Raw genomic sequence first — 19276 nt, forward strand, 5'->3', positions numbered from 1 at the left:
TTGTTGCCTGAGGATTTGACATCCACATTTTAAGAGAGATCAACTGCCACAAAGTAATGCCTTTTCTTCCACTTATTCCACAGTTAACGAATGCCCAGTCCCATCTATCAGGAGGAAAACAAAAGTCTAGGGAAAGGTGAACAGGGGTAGATTGCCTTTCTTATGAAGTGGTAGACTTGAACTCATGACTTCAAATGCAAAATCCTTCCCCACGAATCTGAGTGAGATTTTATCCTGGCATACTTTACCCAGAGAACTCTCACCCATCAAAGCTGGATAAAAAGGACATAAAACTCTGTTTTGTCACAAGACAATCTGAAAAGGTTTAAAGTGACAGTTAATAAACCACAGGGTACTTATCCTCATCATTCAGGCATAAAAAAGGAAGGATATCAAATATATAATGAAGCTTCACGGGAAGGATCTACCAAAACAAGTGGTTTAAGTGCCAATGACCCAGGACTAACCCTTGAGAAAACTCACAGGAATGTTATTTAGATATAAAGCTCAGAGGAAAGGCTCGAGGCAAACAGCCTGCCGTGAGGACCCAGTACACTGGCCTCCTGGCCACCACAAGGCCACTGCATTCTGGTTTGGCGAGGTGGGGCACACAGATCTGCCCTGGAAGCCATCAATACTGAGGCTTCTGACGCTAAGAAGCGAGGGAAGGTGAGCTCCAGAAGAGAGACCAGAGGAAGAAGCAGCAATTCCACGTAAAGCAGTGGTTCCTGGAGCAAGACCTGACTGCTCTTTCTCCTTGCATTCTTTTGTTTTGTTAATTTTTACAATGCTGTGTTGGTTTCTGTAGTACTGCAACGTGAATCAGCCATAATTATACATATGCCCCCTCCCTCGTGAGCCTCCCTCCTCTCCCCACGTCCTACCCTTCTAGGTCATCACGAGAGCACCAGGCTGGACTCCCCATGTTACAGAGCAACCTCTCACCAACTTCCATTTCACACATGACAGTGCATACATCTTGATACTACTTTCCCCATTTGTCCCACTCTTTCCCTCCCGCCCTGTGTCCACAAGCCCATTCTCTACATCTATGTCTCCATTCATCCGCTGCAAATAGGTTCATGTATGGAACGGAGAAACAGTATGGATGAACTCCTTGCACTCTTGACTGAAAACTTTTATGACCTCATGGACCTTTCTGGAGATGCAACCTCTGTCATGACTGATTTCTGCCTCACCTTCCCTGTCACTCCCTGTCTAATTAGAGAGCTGAAGTTAATGAAAAGTAATTTTACACTTTCCTTTAGGACAGAGACACTGTGGGATTTCATATTAAGTGGGGATTTTCTCCAGCAACCCCACTTAGAACCACTGTGAGGCATGAATTCGGGGGTCTGGCCAAACCAGATTCTAGTATCGACCATTCTGGTGGCCACATGACCCTGAGCCAGGGGCCTGACCGCTGTGCCTCCCTCCCAGTATCTGTAGGAGGGAGATAGTCCTGATGCTGTCCTGTGGCTGACAGGATCAGTGACAGTTGCTCAGGGTATGGAATCCGGTCAGCGCTCTTACTGTTATCAGGTTATTATTAGTCAGCTACTAGTCCAAGAAGGAATATCCCACACTGTCTAAAGAGAGACTTTCAAACATTTAGAATGATGGTCACTTGCACGAGAATTTAACATTGAAAGGAAAAAAACCGAAACTCTCTTCCCAGCAGATAAACACTAGCCTCCAAAGTGAATTTTTGGAGTGGCACCATCTATAAAATTAGAGTCTTGGACTTGGTGGTTTCCAAAATCCTTTCCAGCTCTGACAGTCTGTGATCTACGATCCAAGTTAGGATGTCTTTATTAAGCACTTACTCTGGGCCCAGCACAGATTTAGGTCCTGCTAAGGAGGCAAACGAATAGTGGCCTTGGACCTACTCTCAAAAGTGACAGTCTCATTAGGAAGAAAACAATTCCATACGTGACATGGCCAGCAACAAGAACCCGGAACACAAACTGTATGCACTTGGGAACTGAGAGAGGAGAGAGAAATGTGACCCTTGTTTTGTTTCTTGCTATCTTCTGGAATTATGGAGGTTGCCAATGGTCTTTACTCAGGGTCTGGACAAAAATGTCTCTCCCTGATGTCACAGAAGAGGGAAAAGAGTGGTTCAACTCTGACGTTCCTAAAAAGACAGATCTTCTTGGAAGAGATGGTAAGTTAAGGTCCCATCTACATATTGCTGGCAGCTGACTAAGAAGTTAAAAACCCCATAATACTACCCCCCCAAGAGAATGTGGGGTAATAATCTAGGCAAATGGCCCAATCCCTTTCCCTTAACTGTCCCCCATCCTCCAATAAAACAAGTATAATAGCCAAGATTTATGAGGGAGCCTATGTCAAAGCTTAACTGCCAATTGATTCTGCTGCAGCAGCCTTGGCAACCCCAGCACTAACTGGCCTGGGGTGTTCTCTGTACAAAAACACCATGTTGACCCCAGGAGGGTGGGACAAGATGACCTAAGAGATCCCCTCCTCCCTCTAAATGCTGGATTCTTCCCTGTGATTCTCAGGGGCCTTACTACTGCCATGGAAAGGTGCCTATACCCACTCTGCACACTCCAGGGCTTCCATCTGAATGTCCATCTCTCTATTAAAAAATCACTGTGCAGACCAGCTGGGCTTGTCCTTTGTCACTTGTGAATGGACGGAAAGGATACAAAGATATTTTATTAACAGAAAACGACTACCAAAATCTTCACCCCTAGAAATATGATGTTGAGAACTCAGAAAACTTGCGCCATTGTAGGAATCCATGATCTGACCAAACCCATACTTATGAGAAGTTAATAAGATTTTGCAGGGAGAAACATTTATAGGAACTAAACTGAAGCCAGCCAGATGAAGGGTCAAAGGCTGGGCTTTGAGCCAGTCCACTGGTCTTCTGAGAGTCGAATCCACGGCACCACAAAGCTTGTGGCCTTCTCCCACTGTGGGAGCACTGAGTCACCCTTAATTCCATCTCTCATTCCCCACCTCAGTGGGAAAGTAAATCACACCCTATATCTCATTTCTCCCTAAAAGACAGAGTGAGTATACATGGGCTGGAGAGGGAGGTAATTGCAGTAAGCACTCTTTATGGGTGCCCTCTGGAACTGGTCTTTTCTAAGGCTGGAAAGTACTGTTTCACCCATGTCCTTGACTTTGAAAATGACCATTCAAACAGAGCAGAGATGCCCATGAGAGCTACAACATAACATAGGAGTAACTGGTGTAGGAAATCCTTCACTGCCTGCCCCAGCTCTGCCTCCACATTTTAAAAAGAAAAGCCAGACGCATTGAAAATCGAATTCACATTGAAACTTTTTCATTGATGATGCTTCAAATGGAAATGAAGTCTTGGTGGCAGATACTCGGACAAAGGAAAACTTCAAGGAGGCAAGTATATGGCATAAAGACAGGATATTCACACCTGAGTTTGAATTCTGTGACATTTAATAGCTGGGAGACCATGGATGAGTAACTTCACCTCTGTGAGCCTCTCTGTCTCCTCATCTTCAAATGGGAATGAGAATCGCCATCTACGAGGATGCCGTAAGGATTAGATAAAACATGTAAAGCACTTAGCACAGAGCCTAATACATGGAACACTCAATAAAAACAGTACTGAGTTATCTAAACTTCAATTTCTTCTTATGCAAAATGGGTATAATCAGATTCTACAGGGCTGTTGTAAGGATTAAATGAGACTGTGCACGCACTTTAACTCCACCCAGTATAAACTACACCTCAACAGCAGAAGGGGCATTTGCAAGGACTCAGAGGTAAAGAATCTGCCTGCAATGCAGAAGTGGGTTCAGTCCCTAGGTTGGGAAGATCCCCTGGAGAAGGAAATGGTAACCACTCCAGTATTCTGTCCAACCTAGAAAATCTCATGGACAGAGGAGCCTGGAAGGCTACAGTCCATGGGGTTGCAAAGGAGTCAGATAAGACAGATGTGACTAAACAACAACAGGCCAGTATAGCTCATTTGGTAGCAATTTCAAGTCCACAAAAAACTTAAGGCTGCAAGCAAATACTGTCCTACTGCTCTGCTGTGCTGTGCTTAGTCATTCAGTCATAACTGACTCTTTGTGACTCCATGGACTGTAGCCTTGTCAGGCTCCTCTGTCCATGGGAATTATCCAGGCAAGAATACTTGAGTGGGTTGCCATACCCTCCTCCAGGGGATCTTCCCAACCCAGGGATTAAACCCAGGTCTCCCATGTTACAGGTGGATTCTTTACCAGTTGAGCTACCAGGATACTGTCCTAGCTAAAATGAAAGATTCTGAACGAATAGGACATCCTTGAGAAAAGCTGCTATGACCCTTGCAAAGACAACAGTGATTCCCCCCATCTTTCACTGAAGGATGCTCCAGCATAAGCCACACCTGTGAATTCTGACCACAGCCCCAAATCACTTATTACTACAAAGCCATATTTTCACTAGGGCAGGTAAAAATCTCAGAAGCACTTCAAGATGCCAGTGCTATAGAGTAGCTGATACACACACACTGCACATCAATATCCCACCTTCCAAAAATAACCCCACTGTCTCCAGCAATGGAGCCACTACAAATTAGCCTGGGTTTGGGGCCAGGCTCAGAATAGTTGATTTTATAAAACTGAAATTCAAGTAGATGCTGGAATGATGCAAGAGAACAAATTCACACTGTGTCCCTCTGTTTTGTCCTATCAGCGTTCCAGTCCCTTTCAGGAAGCTCAGCAAGCAGGGGATGCCAAGGATATTTGGCCAGTGTAACAGGAGCCAGGGCTTGAATTTCCCTCCCTGCTCCGGGGTTTTTCTTTCAGTTATTTACCTAATGGAAATTTCCACTTTAGCATCCTTGCTCCACCGAGTAATTGCCGGTAACAACACCTTTCTCGTCACCAGGGCCAATGTGACCACGTACAATAGGAAAGGGGAGAGAAGTGACAAGAGTTTGAGTGAGGGTTTGGCCTTCTTTCAGCATCAGGTTGTACAGCCATAGGTCTCAGCCACCATTACTGCTGCAACTCTGATCAGCATCGCCTGCCACAAGTTAGGCTGGAACGTGGAAATCTACAGCCCAGTATATCATGCCTGGAGGAAGGCTGCCATGACATGGTCACAAGGCAGGGGCAAACAAGTCAACTGCTTTCCCTGCCACTTACTAAACATATATGTTGGTACAAGGCTTTTTGGAACCTCAGCTTGGTTCTGCAAAAAGCAAGTCTAAAGGGCTACTTTGAAGGATTAAGGAGATAATGCAAAGTGTTTGGCACGGAGTCTGGCACACAGGAGGTCATCACTTTTTACAAGTTTCTTACAAGCGATCTGGAGGCTTAAACTTCAGAGTCATTTTTGACTCTGCCAGAATGCTAGCAGGAAAACCTCCCTCAAGTCATGTAAGATTCCAAGTCACTTCAAAACTAAGGTCTTCACATACTTCACTCATATTGTTAAAATATCCACAGTTAAAAATGACTCTTGGCGTGAGTTTTTCCTTGACATTGAAAAACCCTTTTGTGAGACTTGTGAACAGGGCAGAAGTAAAGGAAAACGTGATCCAACAAGCAGTGGGTGTCTGTCACTGACACAGGGTAAGAGCCAGCCCTCACTTGGCCAAACAGTGGAGAGGGTGGGCTAGGACTGGGGACTGGCATTTTAAAAAAAAAGAAAAAGGCATCAGCAAAGCTGAGGTTTAGCAAGAAAGAGGTTTTTCTGGACCCCAGATCTCTATCTACTAAAAGTGGGGCAGCTTTGTCTATTTTCAGTTCTATTGGGTTATGATTATGTATAGCCCTTAAGGCAAAAAGAGAAAGGGGGAAGAATCCAGAAAAGAGACCCTGAATAAGAAAGACATTTTAAAGTTGGGGCTGGCATTCTACTCCAGTTAACATGCTTAAGTCAATGACCTTGGGTTTTGGGGGCGGGGGGGGGGGAGGTGGGGACAGGCGCGAGTTCTGGAGATCTAAAAGCCCTCCTACCCTAAGACATACACCATGTTGCTATTTCATGGGTAAACACTTATCAGGCAACAGATACTCCTTTTCAGTTAAGAAACAGAGTTATCCAAAGCCACCCAGAATTATCTCAGCACACAAGGCCTAAACATAAGCAACAAAGTCAGACCTCAAGACTGTCCTGGTTCTTAACTGGCCCGAGACACACGCCTGCTGAACTGGCAAGTCTTTTCCTGCTCTTCCGCAACTCTGACCCAGTTGTGAACTCAGAGGCTGTTTCAGATTAATCTAGATGCTCGGAGTGGATTGGAGCACTCTCATATAATAGGATTTTGCTTTTTCTTTAAAAAGGATCAAGAGAGTTTATTACCAGGCTAAAGCAGAGAAATAAGAATACCACTGGTAGCATCAGGAAAACTGATTTTCAATAACAGACAAATATTATGTCTGTCAGGTCCAACTTTCTCTGGTTTTTCCTACATCAATCATGTCGGCAGGATGAATCTCTAAACCCAGCTGTGGGTGGGATGGCATCACAGCTTTAGCCCTCCATCAGCCAGGCCTTGTCACAGGCTTCCTCCGAGAAGGGGTGGAAGACTGTGCTGAGGAGCCAGGCATTAGCTCATCTACTGCTGAAAACTGCTTAAAGTACACATGGAGGGAAGCCAGGGCTGGGTTTCCCTACAGTTAGTGCTAGTCAAGGGGAATACACCTTGGAATGGGCCATGAGGCCTCCATCTGCCATGCCGACAAGGTTTTTCAACGTGCGTAAATGGCCCACATCTCAGTACTGAACCAAGAGAGAGACTGTGACGTAGGGGAAAAAAAATCTTTCCAAGGTGGGCATGCCGTAATACCTGGCTTGGCAGATAAATTATTTCAACACTAGGAAAGCACACAGGTTTGGGGTAGCAAGGACCCCAACTCTGTCACTAGTGTCAGCTGGGTGAGTGTGAGCAACACACACACTCTCTTTATGGATCAGTGTCTTCATCAATAAAACAGGGAGGACACTACCCACGTGGTTGCTGGGTTAATCCAAAGATACCTTAGTTTTAAAAGTACATGGTGCGGGGGGGGGGTGGTGGGAAGAAACACAAAGCAATGTGTAAATGGCAAGGATTATTACTGCAAATCCAATTCTTTCTTCTAATGCACACTCCACTCCCCCTTCTTCCCCAGCTGAACCCTGCATGTCTCATCGTGTGATATAGAAGTCACCTTATACCCGTTATGGAACAATGGAAAGCATCAAGAAGTCAATTATAAATAGACTAAAGCCTCAAAATGCACAAAGTTAGAAACAGAACATTTCATAATAGAAAAGAAGCTCGAGCTTATCTCATTCTCAGTCACAAGGACTTCATTCTTGTAAAGTACTCTGTAGTTCAAATGAATAGATATATTCTCTTTAAAGCCAAAAGCTTGGGAAGAAAGGAATTGGGTGACATCATTGAGGACAATACCAGATGCTGCTGCTGTTGCTGCTGCTGCTAAGTCGTTTCAGTCATGTCCGACTCTGTGCGACCCCATAGACGGCAGCCCACCAGGCTCCTCTGTCCCTGGTATTCTCCAGTCAAGAACAGTGGAGTGGGTTGCCATTTCCTTTTGCAATGCATGAAAGTGAAAAGTGAAAGTGAAGTCACTCAGTCGTGTCTCTTAGTGACCCCATGGACTGTAGCCTACTAGGCTCCTCCATCCATAGGATTCTCCAGCCAAGAGTACTGGAGTGGGTTGCCATTGCCTTCTCCGATACCAGATGCTAGGCACCAGTAAAAGCTGAGCTTCTCACTGAAAAAGTCAGGTGTGTTTCAAGGGTTTGAAACATCTTGAGATTTTTTTTTTTTTTTAAGAAAGCAATCAGTCCCCAACTGGTTTCTTCAAATAATAGAAGTTTTAAATGAGAATGAGCAGAATAGGTAAAGGAGAGCTTCCAACTGCTAAAAAGCATAGTGTAACTTTTAGAAATGTAAACAATGGCTAGCAATGTTAACTGCATATCAGGCACTATTCTAAAGGTTTGACATCTATGAAATCATTTATTGGTTTAATCCTCACAATAACCCTATGAAGCAGACTCTATTATCATCCAGTTGTGCAGAGGAAACTGGAAAGACTCTGGATGGGGGAATGAGTGAAATAGGATATGGTAATTCAGAGGTACACGCTTCCAGTTACAAAATAAATGAGTCACAGGAATAAAATGTACAGCTTGGGGGATACAGTTGGTGATAATGTAATATCTTTGAATAGTGACAGTTGATAACTAGACTTCAATGTGATCATTTTGAAATATACAGAAATATCAAGTCCCTATGTTGTATACCAGGAACTGTGAGTCAATTATACTTCAATAACAAAAAAACCAAGCAAATTTGTGGGAAAAGAGATTAGATGTGTGTTTACCAGAAGCAGAGGGGAGGGAGAGAAGGAACTGGACAAAGGTGGTCAAAAAGTACAAAGTTTCAATTATAAGATACATAAGTAACAGAGATGTAACTTACAACAGGATTAATGTATTTAATACTGCTGGAAGATATACATATGAAACAGAGATCAAACTGCCAACATTTGTTGGAAGATATATATATGAACCAGAGATCAAACTGCTGACATTTGTTGGATCATAGAGAAAGCAAAAGAATTCTAGAAAAACATCTACTTCTGCTTCACTGACTACGTGAAAGCCTTTGTATGGAACACAACAAACTGTAGAAAACTATTAAAAGAGATGGAAATACCAGACAACTGACTGATTCAAAACTGGGAAAAGAGTAAAACAAAGCTGTATATTGTCACCCTTTTATTTAACTTATATGCAGAGTACGTCATGCGAAATGCCAGGCTGGATGAATCACAGGCAGGAATCAAGACTGCTGGGAGTAATATCAACCACCTCAGATATGCAGATAACACCACTCTAATGGCAGAAAGTGAAGAGGAACTAAGGAGCCTCTTGATGAAGGTGAAAGAGTACAGTAAAAAGTTTGGCTTAATACTCAACATTCAAAAAAATCTGATCGTGGCATCTGGTCTCATCACTTCATGGCAAATAGAAGGGAAAAAGTGGAAGCAGTGACGGATTTTTTCTTCTTGGGTTCCAAAATCACTGCAGACAGTGACTGCAGCCAAGAAATACGAAAGTTGCTGAGAAAGTAAATCTCAAGAGTTTTCATCACAAGGAAAAAATATTTTTTATTTCATTTTGAATCTATATGAGATAAGAGATGTGCACTAAATTTACCTGGTAATCATTTCATGATGCATGTAATATTTAAGTGAAATCATTATGTTGCATACCTTAAACTTACATAGTGCTGCTTGTCAATTATATCTCAATAAAACTGGAAATAAAAAAAGAAAGGAACTGGAAAGACCATGATCACCTTCAACAATAGACTGAGAAGCCGCTAGGTATCCACATATATCTGAAACTTGATGATCTATGGAGAAAACCCAACTCTGATTTCTGTTATTGTCTCCATGGGAAATTTCTCCCTGAACGCTAGGGAAAATCTTATACACACCAGATAGGATCTTTTCTTTTCCAAGCAGTGCTGGTGACAAAGGAAGGAAGTGTAAAAGTTTCCCAAAAATGACATGTAAATCCCTGGATGTGCAAGAAGTTCAGGCTCCACTCCCTTTTTGTGATCAAACCCCAACTCTGATACCCCATCTTTTTCCATCACCCACACTTTGCCCAGCCCCTCATTTCCCCAATGCTCTCACTCAGACATCTGAAATAAGCCCCAGATAAAGAGGAAGTTCAGTGGATGTCCACTGTGTGGATCACATTACACCAAGGTCACATTGCTTGTGCACCATTTGCAGCTTTAAGGAAAGACGGAAGCCAAGCTGGGATGGGGACTGGGACCACTGACCGCAAGAGTTCCTGACTTCTGGAGAGGCCTGCTCTTCCACCCATCTGCTCACAGAAGGATATACTGAAGGTGGAGTGCTAAAGCTAAGAGATTTGCTCCATCAGAGCTGGTCTGGTCAAGCAGATCTAACCGCAGAGAGGTTATCGCTCAGGCAAGGACTGTTTTGTTTATCAGTAACTGACATGTGGAGGTGGATGATGGGGGTGCAAAGGCAAAGGGGGCCATGGGGAGAGAAGCAGCAAAGCCCAGCCATGCTCTAGGGTAAGAAGGGTCCATCCAGCTCAGGCTTCATGCCTCTCCATCTTTGCTTGGCTCCTCTCCAGGCCCATGTCCCCCGACCTAACCCAGCATTCACAGTGGACTTATTCTTCCAATTAACTACACTGTATGGGGGTGGTGGGGGGATGGAGCCAGAGATACAGAGGCTGACTCTTCACTCATCGGGGAGGTCATTCAACAGCAAGTGTGATGGATGCAAGAGAAGACCGCGGATGAAGAATCGGGTGTCAGCATCTAGGAGAACATAGGGAGGTGAGCCTCTGGGGAGGGGAGGAGGTGGATGCAAGCAGCTCAGCTCCAAGGTACTTAAGTCCTAGCTCACATCTCCTGAGACCTGGCTTGATCCCAGGCTCAAATGAAAGTCCACCATAAGGTTCTTTTTACAAAAGAAGCAAAGATTCCCAGCCTTCAGAAGGACTAAAATTTAAAAACTGCAGTCTGGTTCCTCAGAAACCTCTGGTATTTGCCTGGGATGTCCCTTGGATTCCTCAGTGGCCTTTTAGGAGGCATTCCTAACTTTACTATCCTTCAACCCCACACACAAAAGATGACCCGGGAGAGGACACTCAGCATTCACACCCATCTACTTCCTGCAGATCTGATGTTTTTAAAGCCTGCTGAATGAGACATTCCCAGGTTAACAGATTTCAGGTCTAAAAAACAAATCCTGGAATGAGGAAGAAAACACAATCCACTTAACCCAAAAGCTGCCCTTTCAAAGGTGACTTAATAGGCCTACTCTGATGTCTTCTGTTGCTTTTAAAAGAAAACCTTCAATTACGAGAAAGATAGAAAAATAGAGGCTATGGTTCACTGTACTTTCAACATGGAAGAGAGCTAATTAACCCTTGTTTGTAAAGGAAGTTTCACCCATTTTCTTGGGTAAGTAAGTCCTCAACTTACTCTTGAGGACTAAGCTTCCTTAAGGGTCTCTGTTATTTCAGGAGTTATGGCTGATAGGGTCTCTACCCCTCAACACACATTCCCTTCCACTGTCCATCCTCCCCCACGCTTCTACTCTGGGGCATCAGGCTCTGATCTGTGCTGAAATATAAGTCCCACTGGAAAATTATTGCTGTTATATATCCCTCACTGCAAATGAAAAGCTCAGAACATAAGTTCCACAGGAAGGCACACAAACAGGAAAATCAAAGCACTGGGCAGTAAAAATAAAAATTAAAAAAAAAAAAAAAGCACTGGGCACTTGAAAGTAGAAGGAAGACGAAATATAAACCCTCTTTGGAGAAAAATAACATCAGACAGAGCCTCTAAAACTTTTCTGACATGACACCCAGCATTCAATAAAAATTACCAGATATGGAAGTCAAACAAAATGACTGAAAACTAAGAAAAAAATCCCAGACAAGATCACTCAGTAGTAATCTGGGTATTAGAGTTATTAGACACACTAATAACTTTAAAATAGTTTAATAGTTTAAGTTTAAAATAGAATGATAGTAATCTTCAAAAAATTCATAGAAAGATGGAGAATTTTACCAGAGAACTCAAATTATGATGTTAATAGATGAATGAAACCAGGAGAGTAGACAGAGGACCAAAAGAGATTAGTGAGCTAGAAAATAAGTCAGCGGAAAATAGCCAGATCAAAGCACGAAGAAAAATGTGAGCACAGACGCATGTGGGATATGCTTGTAAAATTCCAACTTCCATTTAACTGAAGCCACAGAAGGACAGAGTGAGAAAGGAACAGAAGCACTACCCGAACTGATGCAAGAATTTCCCCAGATCTCTACAAATTCAATCTGTTCTACAAATCCCAGGCAGGAAAACCAGATCTAGGCACATCATCATTAAAAACTAAAGACAAAGAGTCACAGAATAAAAGATATATCACCTTCATAAGAGCAGCAGTAATACTGGCAGCTGTTTCAACAGAAATGATGGAGAATCACGGAATGATACTATTCAGAGGCTGAAAGAAACTTGCCAATCCTGAATCCTAAATTCACTGAAAATATCTTCCAAAGAGATAGGTGAAATAAAGATCCCCTGGAGGAGGAAATGGCAAGCCACTCTAGTATTTTTGCCTGGAAAATCCCACAGACAGAGGAGCCTGGTGGGCTATAGTCCATGGGGTCGCCAAGAGGAGAACATGACTGAACAACTAAGCATATTACAAACTGAAATAATAATATATTGGATATAATGGGCTGAGTAAAAATATTAAAAATTGCTTCATCTGTTTGTTTTACTTTTTTAATGTGACTACGAGAACAGTTTAATTACAAGTGAGGCTCACATATTCCAGTCAGAGGGTGCTGGTTTAGAGGTCTGAGTCTCAAAATGTTTAAGGACACAGCTTATGAAATTAAAATTAAATTCAAAAGATAATCAACTCTTAAACTTCAATAAATTCCTCAATAATCAATAATGTGTTGCAAGTAGCTGCTATTCACTTGAGCAGAAAATAACAGATGGAAGGCATTGGTTTGCATTTAGGAAATAAGGCCTCTGTTACTCAACACGGAAATATCTAGCAGGAGGGTGGCAGAAAGTTAACCACGGGGACATATCCCCATCAGTTACTTCTCTAATTGTTCCCCTGCTCCGCAGGAATGGCTCCAAGACTGTGAGTTTTCAACTCTAGGTCAGCCGCCATGGATGCCTTTGTGTGGCCTCTCCTTGCATACGAACCCTCAGTGTTACCACTCCTGTATTCCTTTGTAGCTTTGTTTTATGAGTATCTGAACTGTCAGGTAAACATGCTGTATCTGTTTTTCTCACAAGGCTACACGGGCTGCAGCACCAGTGCTGAAAGGCTTGGAGTGATGCTCCAGCGACAGGGAGCCAAGAAGGTTTGGTCATCTTTGTGTCATACCACTCAAGACAGTGCCCTGGAACATTGCTGGAGCAAAATAAAGACATGCTTTCTGTTCCTTTTCAACTCATTAGGCCTCACTCCAGTCCCACTTCACAGAAATGTTCTACTTCACTAAGACAGAAAAAAAAAAAAAACTTCCTCCCCCCGCCCCCACCATCCTGCCACCTTAAACTGGGTAAGCAGGTTGACTGTTTCCTAAACCTAGACTCTTGCTCTGTGCTTCTAGAAGACCCTGTCCTGGATAGTGCTCGGCCAATTCTCTTTCCTATCTTCAGTCTTTTCTGGCCTGTTCTCAGAATGACAAATACGATTGAATCTGTTCCATCTTATAAATGCCTTCCTTTAGCTTTCCCTCCAAGTTATTATTCACCCATTTGCTTCCCTTTGTGGCCATATCTCTTAAAGATATGGAGCTACTGCCTCTTTTTCTATTAAATGAAGGTTGTAAAGGCATGTATCTACAGAAAATAATACCAAACAGGGGTAAAAACACATAAAGGTGCCCCTCAATACCCGTAAGTCTGGGCATAGCTGGAAACATAAGGGAGCATGTCTCGTCACAGTTACTGAGTTTCCTCAGTGTTTCTCCCAGCTAAGTGGGAGCCCAGGTGTGTTCCTGGACTACAGGTGTAAAACCCATGAGGCATCATCTAAGGAAGAAAAGAACCACTGTCTGGAGTCCAAGACACAAGGAGGGAAACAAGACAGAAACAACTCCCTGAGACAGATGGAACCCCTACCATGTTTTTTCAGAGGGTGCCTGCGGCCTTGCTGATGGACAGGAAGCAGGGCTCTTAGAGAATCTTGAATCTCTAACCCTAACCCCCAAGGACTGCTGTCAAGCCTACCACAGGGTCAGAGAGACAGAAAAACAGGGCTTCATTGCCTTGGATGTGTCTTAATCTTCAGATAAGTGCCTCAACTTCCTATGTTAGCAAAAGACGAGCTCCAAGTGGACTTAAGATGAACACCTGAAGTCATGGAACAAGATGAGAAAATAAAACTGGGAGACTGTTCCTTTAAAAGAAAAAAACTAATTTGAGGAATTCACTGAAAGGAGCCCTTTAAGCTCAAAGGGGAGAGGGGAGAGATGTTTGCTGAAGACACATTCAATCCCGCGAACGTCTGGTCTGCCTGTGTCCCTGAGGTGCAGGACAGGGCCAGGCACTGGGCATGGACGCACACACAACAGAGTAACTCGGGGACAGACAAGTGCTGCTTCCCCAGTGAACCCAGAATGACCCCAAAGGAGCTCTGGGAATAAATGACCAGAAAGACTGCTCATTGGTGTGACTTGAAAGTCTGTTTTCAAAAATGTGTTCTTTTTCGCCTCTTTAAGCTCTACGTGCTAATCACTTTTCTTATGTTGAGGGGCACCTGGTTTCAAACTTTGCTGATAAGTTTTTAATCTGTTCTCTATATTGAATGCCAGGGTATGATAAGACTAGGGGATCCTGGCCAACCATTCTCTTTAAGGCACTTTAAAGAGTGCCTTATAGTGCCTCATATAGCTGCACCTGTGCAAGCAATTCAGAGTCTACGCTTACAGCAGTCACAGGTGAGGCTGAGACATGTAAAGGGAACCAGAGACGTTCTAGAGTCACACGTCTGGGTCAAATTTGGCTTCATTTATTGGCTTCTCAGTGCCCTATCTGTAAGCTGAGATAACATCTAACTTCTAGGGTCCCTCCGTTCACTTCCTCCTTTCATTTCTTCCCTCTTATCTACAAAAAACTTATTTTGCATCAACTATGTGCCAGGCACTGTTTTAAGGGTTGGGGATGTGAAGAAAACAGATAAAATTTGTGGCCCTCTTGGGATTTATAATCTAGTTGCATAGACAATAAACATTATAACTATACAAAATGAAAGCGCTAATCAATGATAAGTGGAAAATTAAGCAGGGAAGGACAAGAGGTGTCGATAGAGGGGGATGCAATTTTAGATGGAGAAGGGGCACCAGGAAGAGCTTCACTGACAAAGTGGTATTTGGATAAAGAAAATGTAGGTGAAGACCACGGGATTATAGAACATTCCAGGCTGAGAACTGCTGGTGCAGAGACCTTGAGGCAGGAGTTCTGGGGGACAGCTGAGCAACAGCAGGCAGGTCAGCACGATGCAGTCGAGTCGGGTGGGAAGTGATGAGCGGGTAAAATGCGAGGTTAGAAAAGTACAGGGGAGGCCAACCACGTGTCCCTTATAAATCATGGGACAGCCTTTCATCTTCTCTGCAGACTGAAATGGGAAGCCACTGGAGGGGCTGAGTGGAGGAAGGACCCAATCTGTGTTCCGTCTGCTGTACTGAAGTACTAAGAGCCATGGCGAGAAGGCAGGAGGAAGGGAGGACGGCAGCAGCTACCACAATAGATGGGGCAGTGCTGTGTGCTGAGATCAACAGCAGGGAAGCAGCAGGCAGAAGGGGCTGTACAGCTGATAGGATGCGCTGAGTCAAGGATGACCCCAAGGTACGTGAGCCACTGAAGGAGAGGAGGATGGAGAAGAAAGGTTAAAATGCCATGAAGCACCAAGCACTGTGCTGGGCTCATGCAAAATGACCAAATATTAGTTCTTTACATTTAAAACTTTCGGTGCTGGTTCAGAGCCCAGGCACCCAAGATGGGGTTAGTAGGCCATGTGAAAGCTAGGAAATGTTTGTAGAAAGAAGAGTCAAATGAGCATATACTCAGCAGTTGGCTCTGCAGTGCTAACACCCCAATTGTTGTTGCTCAGTCACTAAGTCGTGTCCGACTCTTGGTGACCCCATGGACTGCAGCATGACAGGCTTCTTGTCCTTCACTATCTCCCAGAGTTTGCTCAAACTCATGCCCACTGAGGCAGTGATGATATCTAACCACTTCATCCTCTGCCATCCCCTTGTCCTTTTCCAGCCTCAGGATCTTTTCCAATGAGTTTGGCATCAGGTGGCCAAAGTATTGGAGTTTCAGCATCAGTCCTTCCAATGAATATTCAGGGTTGACTGGTTAACTTCCATCAAAAGGCATAATGTGTCTCATGCTCTAGTCATCTGTCTGTCAGAGAGGAGGGGGTGAGATGTGGACTCTCACATGGGCAGTGAGTGCTGGATGCAGCACCAAGTGTCCCCACTACACAAAGATTTCATGGAAAAGAGCAACAAGCAGCAGCATTCTGCTATGTGTAAATTTCTGCAACTCCATGGAAAGTGATCCAGTCCACCCAATCCAAGGGTACAAGTGGCAACTTACAAATGCTCAAGCTCTGAGTGATGAGGGCAGTAGGCAACCACAGAACAGGCACCAAGGTGAACCAGGAAAGACAGGAGAGTCCATTCCTGATGGACATTTTGTCAGGCTTACTCAAGGAATTTTTCCTTGATCATTTTTGCCAGGCAGCTTAACCTGAGTTCAACCTTGACAGTCAAAGACCCAATCTGTCTCCCACCCCGAGAGCCTGGCAGATGCCATCCAGTACCACAATTCTGCAGCAGCAGGGAGAACACTGAGGCCCAGAGTTCCAAGAAGTCACAGGGAGACCTATCAACCAGTGACTCAGCTGGTAAAGAACCCACCTGCCAATGCAGGAGGTGCAGGAGACTTGGGTTCAATCCCCGGTCAGGAAGATCCCCTAGAGAAGGAAATGGCAACCCACTCCTCTGTCCTTGCCTGGAGAATCCCATAGGCAGAGGAATCTGGCAGGCTACAGTCCATGGGTCACAAAGAGTCAGACACAGTGAGGGCACACGGATGCATGCACGCATCAGCCTTAGTCTGAACAGTGGGGCAGAAACAGCAGCCATTCCTACCTCAGGATAAATGTCTCCTTTGAATCCCACATGAAAACCAAAACATTCCAAGTCAAAATGTGGACATTGTCATTTGCCCTGAGTGGAGGCAGAAGAGGAGGGATTTCCAGAGCGAGGCCTACTGACTGGAGCAGATGGAGGCAGCGGAAAGTTGAGGGTACACATTCCTGTGTATAATGTGCTCTCGCCTCACAAATTAAGGTCATGCCTGTTTAGCTTTTTCAAAAAAAAAAAAAAATGGTGAAGCAGTTTAATGGACTGATCAAATGGGGTCAGAGAAGTTAATTTCCCAAAACACAGTTTAAAGACGAGCCCACTGCCTCCCTGCCTTTCTAGCCCACTTGTTTTAAGTGAGGCCTAAATGCCTCCTTTTCCTTTAACAAGGACCCTGAGTTGTTTGGGCTTTGGGGAGGCTGATTTTCTGCTACATCTAGATGGAGATATTAGGGTAACCGGAAATGCCAGAGGCAGTCCATGACTTAGCCCTGGACAGAGTCAGTTGGGCCAGAAAGAACAGCTTTGGCTGGATTTGCAATTTACCTGCTGTGAACGGGCCATGATTTGGTTTTAGCTCGAATTATATAATAAACAAGTAACATTTTTTGTTTTTTTTTTCTGGAAGGGGTGAGGACTGTTGATTTTGTTCTTGCCCCCCTGCCAAAGGCATAAAGATTCTATTTACACATATAAAAATAGTTGCAAAAAGTTAATAGCTAATGTTTTGTGCATGCAAATTACAGTCATATCCTGACAACACCACTAGGCTTAAAGAGTGAAAAATTCAGTTAGGTCTCTTCCCCTTTAAATTCATCTGTAATCAGCAAGAGGAGAGGAGGGAAAAGAGAAGAAGTAAAATGGCAGGGCAGCCTTCCCAGAATAGAGGCCGACAAAGCACACACTCTCAGGTCCCAGGGGCCCGCCGCCCTGGGACTGGCGCAGCTGCTTGGCGTTTCTGGGTCCCTCCTGACCGGGCTGCCCCCCATGTTCTCCTGTGCCTGCCGCCTCCTGTCCACGTGGTCAGTATCTCCTTGACTTCAAGATTCAGCACAGCCCAGCTTCCCTGCCCTGTAGGTGCCCCACCACCCCCGCCCAGACTTCTGTCCTGGCACCTGAACACTTGCAGGCACACAATTCCTCCTCTAGTCTCCTGTGCTGGACTGTGACCCGGGGTGGTGGTGGGGCAGGGGGGACACGTTTGTTTCCTCTGTGCCTCACACACATCCTTGCACTTTTAAGCTGTTCAAAGACACTGTGAACTTACTGTGTAGACACAATAAATAACAGATTCGTTAACAGGAGGTTATGCTTTTTGAACATAAATCTATTTAGTCAGCTCTATTTAGGTGTGGAGCTAGACTGAAGTTGAAATGCCTTCACTAAGTATCTCGGACAGGGTTAGAGCATTTCCTTGTTCTCAGTCACACACTTTGGCTTGGATGGTGTAGCACCTACCAAAGAGCTAATCGTATGACAGAGGGTACTACAGGGAAGGACTTTAAGCGGTGACTCAGGTTCTCGGCACCTCCTTGAGAATGCAGCCTTACATGGTTAATTCCTACAGATCTGACACTGCAGACGTGTCCGTGAATGAAGTCCACCAGACAGGTGTGACTTTTGGACTGGGCAGGGCCAGGAGTGTAGGCTCTGAGTCAGAGAACCTGGGTCCCAGCCCAGTTCTCTGCATAGCCTTGGGCCAGTTACTTAATTTCTCTGAGCCTCAGTGTCCTCTTGTTTCAGTGGGGACCAGCATTTCACAGGGTCATTGTGAGGATTAAACAAGTCCATTCGTGTGAAGACTTACAACAGTACCTGGTATTCAGTGAAGCAGTCGGTTAAAATGAGCTAGTAGCACTTCTAAAGCGCTTCTCTGGTGGCTCAGTGGGAAAGAATGCGCCTGCCAATGCAGGAGACATGGGTTCCATCCCTGGGTAGGGCAAATCCCCTGGAGAAGGAAACGGCAACCCACTCCACTATTCTTGCCTGGGAAATCCCATGGACAGAGGAGCCTGGTGGGCTACAGTCCATGGGGGTCACAAAAAGAGTTGGACACAATTTAGCAACTACACAATTTAAGTTTGCAGATGATGATGGTATGTACTATTGTTTAAATAAATCTATTCATCATTTAAAAGCAAATAAAAAAGCACTTATACATAATACACTAACATAGTCCACACAATCAAGCTCATTATCCCACTAACTATTTCACTAATCACATGACAGTGAACAAGCCCCTGGTCAGCTTTGAGAACACATTACATGAGACAAAAGGCAAGGAAATACAAAATTAACATTGTGGTTACTGCTTATCGGAATACAGACAAAGCAGATACGCCAACGGCCCAGAATGAAGGAAACAGGTTGCTGGCTTTTGATTGGAATTTCCTCGGATTGTTACCATGTAGTACAAACTTAATCTAAATGTTTCTTTGCACACAGTCAAGCTTATGTGAAATGTATCAGAAGTGACAGAATAAAAGCTTGGGTTTGTGTGTGAACAAAAGTGCTTTCAAGAAATGTATCATTACCAGGCCGATTAAGAAAATAACACAGA

General features: G+C 44.2%; 1 protein-coding gene and 1 long non-coding RNA gene across 9 annotated transcripts in view; one reads left to right on the top strand and one right to left on the bottom strand.

Moving 5' to 3' along the window:
• Nucleotides 1-19276, bottom strand: part of VPS13D (vacuolar protein sorting 13 homolog D) — a 266019-nt gene that overhangs the window by 60622 nt on the left and 186121 nt on the right. The window lies entirely within an intron of this gene.
• Nucleotides 10026-14223, top strand: LOC138416042 (uncharacterized). Its single transcript, XR_011247489.1, has 2 exons — nt 10026-10351; nt 12848-14223. It is a non-coding gene; the product is annotated as an uncharacterized lncRNA (long non-coding RNA).

Source organism: Ovis canadensis, chromosome 12 (genome assembly GCF_042477335.2).
Source record: "Ovis canadensis isolate MfBH-ARS-UI-01 breed Bighorn chromosome 12, ARS-UI_OviCan_v2, whole genome shotgun sequence".
Taxonomy (NCBI): Eukaryota; Metazoa; Chordata; class Mammalia; order Artiodactyla; family Bovidae; genus Ovis; species Ovis canadensis.